Source organism: Myotis brandtii, unplaced genomic scaffold (assembly GCF_000412655.1).
Source record: "Myotis brandtii unplaced genomic scaffold, ASM41265v1 scaffold128, whole genome shotgun sequence".
Lineage (NCBI taxonomy): Eukaryota > Metazoa > Chordata > Mammalia > Chiroptera > Vespertilionidae > Myotis > Myotis brandtii.
The window spans coordinates 293788-303267 of NW_005354508.1; the positions used below are offsets into that span (position 1 = coordinate 293788).

The 9480-nt window shown below is 38.2% G+C and overlaps 1 protein-coding gene across 5 annotated transcripts in view; it reads right to left on the reverse strand.

Moving 5' to 3' along the window:
- ALCAM (activated leukocyte cell adhesion molecule) overlaps positions 1-9480 on the reverse strand; it is a 231728-nt gene that overhangs the window by 221326 nt on the left and 922 nt on the right. The window lies entirely within an intron of this gene.

A 9480-nucleotide genomic window follows, 5' to 3' on the forward strand; every position in this document is an offset into this window, starting at 1 on the left:
TTGATTCTGGTCAAGGGCACATGCTCGGGTTGCAGGCTTGATCCCCAGTAGGGGGCGTGCAGGAGGCAGCCAATCAATGATTCTCTGTCATCATTGATGTTTTAATCTCTCTATTCCTCTCCCTTCCTCTTTCTGAAATATATATGTATATATATATATATATATATGAAAAGTATCATATTTATCATCCAGGTAAAGAAAATGCTTGCAAAATAAAGTACAAATCCCATCAGTTTGAACATTTAAAAGTAAATGCTAGGCAGAAACTTATTTATTCACAAAATTATAATATGTGCATATGTACTGATATGAATTCCTTTATGAATAGTTGTTGCTTTGTTTTAAAAATATATCCTCAACATATACTTGTTAAAACAAATATTTTTTCTCCTTTCCATAATAGATCCAAAAATTACAAGGTAAAACATATTCAATGGCACTAATGATTTTTATAAATTAATAGATGATAGTACTTTTTATCAGCTCATAAACAGTTTTGACAAGTTGATTAAACTTGTTAGAAAAATTGCTCAAAATATGATGTATTTAAAAATGACTGAAGTCTGTTTAGTAAAAACTATTATGCGGGGTTATGTGACCACCCCCACAATGTATATTGTACAATGAACCAACAAAAATAAAGGCACCCCAACATACTTTTGTTGGAACTTTTAAAAGATACATACTCTTTTTATGGAGACATAATTGACAGGTTACATTGTATTAGTTTTAGGTGTAAAACATAATGATTGATGTATGTATATAGTACAAAATGATTACCACAATAAGTTAGTTAATATCCATCACTACACATAGTTACATTTTTTCCTTGTGATGAGAACTTTTAAGTTCTACTCCTTTACCAACTTTCAATTATATAATAAAGTACATACTCTTTGAACTGTAATTTTAGAAGTTCGTTCTAAATGAATAATTAGACATATTTTTTAATTTAGCAATTTCACTTCCAGGACATTTTCCTAGCAACATAATTTCACATATGGACAAAAACTTGTATTAGGATATTTACTTCTATATTGTTTGTAATAAAACAAGAATGGAAACTACATTTCCAAGAACCAAGAAAATGTTTAATTAATTATGGTGCATATTATAAACCCAATACACTGTGTTAAAAAGAGTGCTGATATGGGAAAATTTCTTAATCTCCAAAATGTGTGCTAAGTGGAAAAGGAAGGTACAACATGGTGTGTACTGTATGTTCATTTTTTTAAAGGGGGGAAATGTATGAGTATTTAAATAAGATAAAAGAGATCCTCTTCTGAACCCCTTACCTAATAAATAACTTAGGGAAATTACAGGAAAGTATTTGAACTACTTCAGGGAATACCTAGTTACCCAGAGGAGTTAGAAGCCATTTTCCTTCCCACCTTTGCATCTTCTCTCATACCATTCTCTCAACCCATATCCTTTGCTGGCTTATTCCTCAGTGCATACCTCAGATATCACATCCTGAAAGAACCTTTCAGATTTTTTTCCTAAACTTTAGAGCAAATCTGGGCACTTTGATGTAAAATGACCTTTGTTTGTTCTTGTAATAGTTAGCAAAACTTCTAGCAAATAATTATAGAATTAGTTAATTGACTTTTGTTTCTCAAAGAGAACATAATGTCTTGGAGTGACGAGGAACTAGTTCATTACAGCAATCCTAACAGTATTTATTGGATGCTGTTATATGTGTTGACTTGTTTATTCACATGAGTTTTACTCTTGATTTGGCCAACAGTGTGATCTTAGCAAGTAGTTATGTGATTTTAAAATTCTTTATAGCTCTAAAACCTTGATTCTATGATTCTAGGCCTAAGAACATCATTGTCTCTAAAAACTAGCTAATTTGCTATTGAGTTTTATGTAATCTGTTAACCTGAGGCTATCTCAGCTGTCAAGTAAGAAAACCGAACAAAATGAATGTGTAAGGCACCTTTCTCATTTTTCCAACAACCCCTCTTCTATCACATTTTGGCTTCTGATCATGAATTGAATATTACAATATTATATGCCTTTAACCCTTAAGAATTTTCTCTCTCTCTCTCTCTCTCTCTCTCTCTCTCTCTCTCTCTCTCACACACACACACACACACACACACACACACACACACACACACAGAATTTTCCATAATCTGATTCCAGGGGAAGATAAAGTTTGAGAGGAGATAGGAAACAGTGTTCTTATTGGACATTGCTTGAGCCTCTATAATCTGTCCTATTTCTTGCCCAAGGATGAATATGGGGCTAAGGATCTGCAGTAAGGGTCTTTGCTGCTGCCACATCCCCCATTATTGTTGTGAGAGGTAGACTGGTTGCAAGAATGGTTCTCTCTCTCTCTCTCTCTCTCTCTCTCTCTCCCTGTGTCTTTATCCACACCTTTTGCAAAGTATTTTTAGTTCCTTCCATTCAATAGGTGGATATGATTTCCCCATCCTTGCTCCTTCCAATAGGTGTGTATGATTTCCTCACCCTTGAACTTAAGCTGGGCTTGGGGCTTGTCTTCACCAACAGAATGTGGCTTCCACCAAGAAAAATAAGCCTAGGGAAGTGTGTGTGTGTGTGTGTGTGTGTGTGTGTGTGTGTGTATTTGGCTAAGTGACCCACCATAAAATAAACGTTGACTCACACATGAGCGATACATATAAAGTTCTCACTGACACCAATCACACATGGCTCCAGAATGTACCTGAAGACCAGCTATTGGCACAAGGTACCTCTGAAGCTGAAAGAAAGCAGTGTCCATATTTTTGTTGTTTTTATATCATGTTTTTATTATTTATATATCATGTCTTTGTTGTTGTTATATCTTGTTGTTTATTAATCAATCTATCAATCATTGTTTTGATCAATGTTGTCTTATATCATGTTTTTATTTTTATATCATGTCTTTGTTGTTTTTATATCATGTTGTTTATTTGTTAATCAATTTATATATTATTTTCACATACATTTTACTAATTTTCTTTTATCTCTGACACTTCTATTAAAGAGAAAGGGCAAGCAGCGATTTAAAATATTTTGTATTTTAATTTTATAGTACTATATTATATATACTATTTTGACATGTAAAAATTTTTGCAGTAATGTAATTACCACATGAATCTTTCTTCTAATTAATTTCCTTTCAATGTGCACGAATCCGTGTACTGGGCCACTAGTTAGAAAATAAAAGACCATGAAGAAGAATCAATTTTCCCTGAACAACCACCAGCCAACTCCCAGAAGTAAAGCTTCCTAGGCTGAACCACAGCAGACTAGTAGAATGAAGACATCTAGCTAAAATCAGAAAATCATCCAACTGCCCAGACTAAACTGCCAACCTTCACAATAATGTACTACATAAAATGTTTGCTGATTTAAACCACTATGTTTTAGAGTGCTTTATTATGCTGCATAATTAACTGATACACTATGGTTCAAGAAGTTAATAATAGTAGTGAGACCACTTCTTATGTTTTTTGTTTGATTTGAAGCTAGGTAAATTCCATACCCAGAAACTTCCCAACTATCAGGGAAAATCCTTGGGAATATACTGACACGAGTTTTAGCCACAAAGGACAATACCTTCTCCCTTTTTCTTCCCTATTAACTAGGACAATACTATGGCATCCTTTCTCTAGCTTGTGTGCTTAGATAATACCCACTCACCATTCCTTATCTCCATCCATTGTTTGGGTTTTCTGAGTAACTGAGACACTCAGAGATAACTGAACCAAATAACACATGGGTGCCTAATTAGGAAGAGTCAGTCTTGGCACCAACTGTTCTAGAACCCCAAAATCAGGGCATCATTTCCGATACAATTGCAGCTTACATGGACAGACAGACGTAGGACTTCCATTAATTTTATAGACATCCCTGTAATTCTTTTCATCCAAATTTATAGTAAGCTGCTGAGAAATCTTACAGAAGAACAGAATGGCAATTGTGCAATTGGCTGAGAAAAGATTTCAGGATCACACTGCAAAAGCCCTTCCTAGATATTCCATAGCTAAGTATAGCTCCCAGGTGAATTTCAACGACCATTATTCTCTTGGCATCGCAGGTGAATTCGGTTTCCATTCCAAACCATGAGATCCTTAATGTTCCACACCCACTACAATATTCTGGAGTTCCAAGCTATATCCATGTCTCTCTCTTATACTTGATATTAAAGGGACATATAATTCCGATTGTTAGTTCACTGTAGCTGATATTTTCATCTAAAAAGGTTAGAAGCATGCAATGGTCAGGATGAAGAATGAACATCTTATAGTTAAGTACTCTAAGACAGACATATAGACAGGAAAGTCATTAATAATCATGTTAACCATAAAATTTGTCATCCAAATTGCACTTCTGAGAGTAAAATAGGGTACAGTTAATAATTGAATCAGGACATCAGGCATAAACCAAGATTGCATTAGATATACCAGGCTGTATGGTTCACTGAGTGATAAAGAGAAAGCTGTATGGAAACAAAAAGGGGGAATCAAGCCAGAGAAACTAGACAGCTATCTAATTTCTAATCCATTCTCCCACAGTTTAGTTGCATTATGCTGTAAAACTATGAATTCTTAGAAAATCACACATAAGCATGTTCATTGAAGTACCTGAACTTCAAAGTCAAATTAAGTAATCTTTTGATTCGAAATTGTTTTGGATTGTGCACAACATTGAGTTCCTCTTAAATGCAATGGATAATGGATAACTGACTTGATAAATAAGAGAAGAAGCACTAAAAGCTAATTTCATTCTTGGAACATATACTGCAATAATGGTTTATGATAATAGGTTACCATGAAACAATTGCTAACTATCACAGCACATTTGGAACTAGTCTTAGCTGAAATATGTATTATATTCCATTTAATAATAAGGTGAAGGGGAGAGAATATAAATTTTGTTTTTTAAGTGGAGAAATTAGCTGAATGAAAATATCAGTAATTCCAAATATAACACTTTGTACACTATAGGAATACATGATTTATAGTATTTATATGATTTAACCTTATCATATAGCCTATAATCCAATTCGTAAATATGGAGAATCTATTATAGTCTTGACTTTGATCTCCACAGGGAAGAAACAATTCTGACCAAATAAAAAATGAGAAATATAAATGGGCATTTTTCTGGACTTTTTCATTTCTTATTAAAAAAAACCTGATATCCAAAAGTAAGAATCAAATAAATATTACTTCCATCAACCACTACTTCAAAGAAAACTTTCTTTAGTATTCTAGTGAGTTAGCTCATTTCTTAATATGCCACATATATTAATATATAAAAAATGAAATGAAGGGGTCATATATGTGGTGACAAAAGGAGATTTGACTTTGGGTGGTAAACACAATGCAATATACTGATAATATATTATAGAATTGTATACCTAAAACCTATATAATTTTATTAACCAATGTCACCCCAACAAATTTAATTTAAAATTTTAAAGAATGAAATGGTCCTTTGTGAAAACCTAACAATAAAGAATACAATAGCACTTTGAGAAGAGTTAAATTTAAGTTTATATGCATTCACAGAAATACTCTTTTATCATAGCTGCACTCACGTTGCTCTATTACATATTTGAGGTCTATATTGCATATGTCTACTTGAGTTAATGGCTTCAGAGAGCTAGAACTCATTAATGGTGTTTTATACAAAATACATGGCCAGAGCAAAAAGAGGTATGTGTTTGAGAATATAAGACCAAGGTGATTGTAAAGCATTTAAAATACTATATGACAAAACGCTGCCATCTTACACCAAGTAATGCTGATATTGTAGTGCTCAATTTTACAAAGGCCTATGTTTAGTGGCATGAAAATTTGGGGATAAAAGAAAAGGAATATCTTGCCTGCTTTTAATAAAATGATGAAGTGATAATTAAGTGAAATAAAAAGTGTCATTCTAGTAAGACTATAATGAAAGTCTTAATATAGCACATTTTATTTGAAAAGTTCAAATGCTGAATGAGGGAATTACTGATCAGAACCATGCATTACGTAAGGAGAAAATTTTACAGATTAGACATAAAAAGGAGCAGGAAAATAACTTTCCCAAGGTCACATCATTCTTATATGGCATAGCTAAAAACTGAACACATACAAGTATGGATAGAATTTTCTGGTAACATTTGCATTGTTAAAGTATTGTTGATTTTTTAAAATAAGTCAACAGTAGACAAGCATTCTCTTCCAAATTTCTATTTTTTTAAAAAAAGATATGATAGTTTGAATTTTCTAAAAAGTCTGGAATACAACTTTTGTTACATTTGTCATAAAATCTTTTGGATTTGTATAAAATTGAAAACATGAGGAAAGCATTAGCATTTTCTGTGTCCTCTATATTGCACTCTTGACCATGGTGCAAATCAACTTCTTTGCAGGTGTTCATGTAAGGCTTTGTTACATGAATATAGATATCATCAACTATCACTTTTATCTTGTCCTCGGAGCTATATATGAAGTTTAAATAGAGGCAGGCTTTCAGGAGGGATGGGTTACACTTATAGGTATTTTTAAGATCTAAAAACATTCTCCTGGCTCTCTTAACCCAGGAGAGTTGGAGACTAATTCCTCTTCATGACACTTTTTTTTAAATAGCCCTATTCTAGACTGGAGGAGCAAGCACAAGATAGTAAAATGAGTTTTAAAAGGTAGGAAAAAGATGGAAAATTAGCAATTGAGGCACATTGACACTTTCTAGTAATAAAACTTATATGAATTAGTGCATCCAGCCTGTCTGAAAGAATTAGAAGAGGACAAGAAAATGACTCTGCCTTGTCCGGATAGGCCTTTTACCTTAGGTAGTCAGAAACAGTTTTGAGCTGAAGATATCTGAGCAAGTAGGTCCTTAGCTCACCCTTCTACTTACACATGAGAAAGCTGAAGCCCAAAAAGGTGAAATGACTTTCTCAATGTGCCTGAAGATAGCTCCTGAGCCAAACCTAGAAAAGCAGTTCACTGAAAATAATACCCTATTAAATTGTAATTTTTATTGGATTAAATAAATCACCAAAGGAAAAAAAAAAACACTTACTGGCTACTAAGCAGTTTGAAATTTTAAAATTAATAAATTTAATAGTCCCACATTATAAAAGGACATTTGATTTCAGTTGATGCTTTCCCCAAGGCCTTCCTGAGATAAACTGATACTTTCTGAACATAATATACGGCTAAGACAAAAAAAAAGGGGGGGGGGGAGAAAATCACTTTAAGGGTGTTTATGTCTTGGAGTCAACCTCATATCAGTGAGCAGTTGAGAAAAAATCCAAAGAGGAGGGCGCACAGATGAACCAAGTGAAGAAACAGTTAACTGCAGGGCCCCACCTCCTTGTTGTAAATAATCAAGGAAAGCCTTTTTAAAAGCAATACAAAATGTCACCACAGGCTGACGCTCTTTCGATAAGAATAATGAGATTCTTTGCTCCCTGCGATGATGTGCACATACTTCACTGCCTTTATAATTCCTCTTTCAGTGTTCGTGGTTCATACATACTTTCCCTTCCCTGCAAAACTGGTAACATGCCATATGCCTAAAATATATCAATGACTGGTATGCAGGAGCAGTTAGAACTGTTCCGGAAATGAAGGGCGGCGAGCTGGGAAGTCACTTGGCCCCAGTGACTCAGCGGGCAACCCCACCGGGTTGGGCTCTGCGGAGGGCTGCCAGCAGGCGCACTTGCAACCCAGGACTTCTTCTCGAGTCCGGACTAGGCGCTTTTAGGGCCATAATCCTTTCTGTGAAAGCACACTGGCCGACAGTTTCGCGCAGATGCCAGCCGGGTAAATTCAGGGAAACCGCTGATTTGAGGGGCTGAGGCTCTGACCCCTAGGGGAACCCCGCCTGACCGCTCGCGGAAAACGAGAAGAAATGGGTGCGGAGAAGAAACGCGAGCCGGCGCTCCACAGGAACCGCCACGAAGGGGGTCGGAAAGCGGAGCCTCTCCCCTTTGGGCAGTTCCATGTGCGGAGAAACCTGTCCCACGAGCTGACCCCGCTGGAAATGAATACCAGCGCGACTGCAGGGGAAGGGAAACGGGGCGTGTGGGTGTGTTCCCGGGGTGGGGCTGTAGGTGAGATGACACTCCCCAAGTGGCGAAAGGGTTACACTGGCTGCCAACTGTGGGCGTGAGCATCTTTGCATCTGACGAACTACAGCACCCTCATTCTCCCTGCTCTCCGCTTGGCTCCAGATTGAGTGCCCTTCCTTCCCACAGCAACACTGGGATCAGGAAAAAGAGAAATCCGCACCGTGCCAAACCTCAGGGTTCTCTCCTCCCGCCTCCCCGGGGTTCCTGCCCGCCCCCCACCTGCTTTACAGCCGACTGAGCTCGCCTTTCACAGTCCCTGCTCCACACCCGGAGCTTGGTCACACACGCCTCTTGCTCCGACCTCAGAACAGCAGGTGAGCTCATGACCTCACCCCGAAATGTAACTTTGAGAAAGAGATCGCGAGAGCCCCCCTCCCCCGCACCACTACCAACCACACACACACACACACACACACACACACACACACACACAGCTGCAGGTCACAAACACTTACGATCCTCAGGTTCTAGGCCCCCCCACCACCACTTTTCCTGGGAGAGATCCAGAGGCTTTCAAACCTCCTCTTTGGCCCCAACTTGCCAACAACTGAAGGGATGTGCAGAAATTAAAGATGCAAAAAGGCAGCGAGTTTTAATTTGAAAAAAACACTAAAGAAAGGAATCAAACAAACAGAACCTGAACTAAAAAGGAAGTAGGAGTTGTGCTTGCAACTGTCTATAAAGGGCTAGCGACCTAAACTTCGTATGGGTGAAAAAAATTCCCCAAAAAAAAAAATCCTTAAGTCTAGCAAGAAATAAACCTGCTGCTCTGTCAAGTGAGAGCGAGTAGGAAGAATGCGCTGTGAGGACCAACTCGGTCAGCCGCCCACTGGTCTCGGCATGACAGAGCCAGGGGGCAGCCCTAGAGTGGGGCAAAGGGATTCCCGTCGAGATATTTTAGGTGTTGGGGTTTTTGCCTTATTTTTTTTCTTCTTCCTGAGGCTCAGAACAGAACTGAGATCTGAGGTTGAATCACAAGTCCTGAAAAATTCACAAGCCCCACGGGAAGGTCTCAGAAACCTGGCTGGGTTCTTCGCCTACCATCATTCCTGAACTCACTCCCCACCCAGACCACGCGGGAGGGGGCGTCCGAACCGCGACGCCAGCTTTAGGGGGACTTGCAGGGAGCTCCTCAAGTCCTCTTTCTCTTCTGCCTCTCCCACCGCCTCTTGGGCTCCTACCACGGGGAAGTTACCGGGGGATTTATCACGAAAAGAAGTAGCGGCAATCATTGCCTCCGAGCGCTAAGCGAAAGGAAAACTGCCTGGAGCGAAGTGACGTGGACTTTGAGACCACGGAGCGTCAGGGGCCAAGAGCTCGCCGCCTGGGCGGGAGCCCCTGGGGGGAGAGGGGGGCGAGCCGGGCGAATCCAGCTCGCCGGCCCCTGGAGCTCC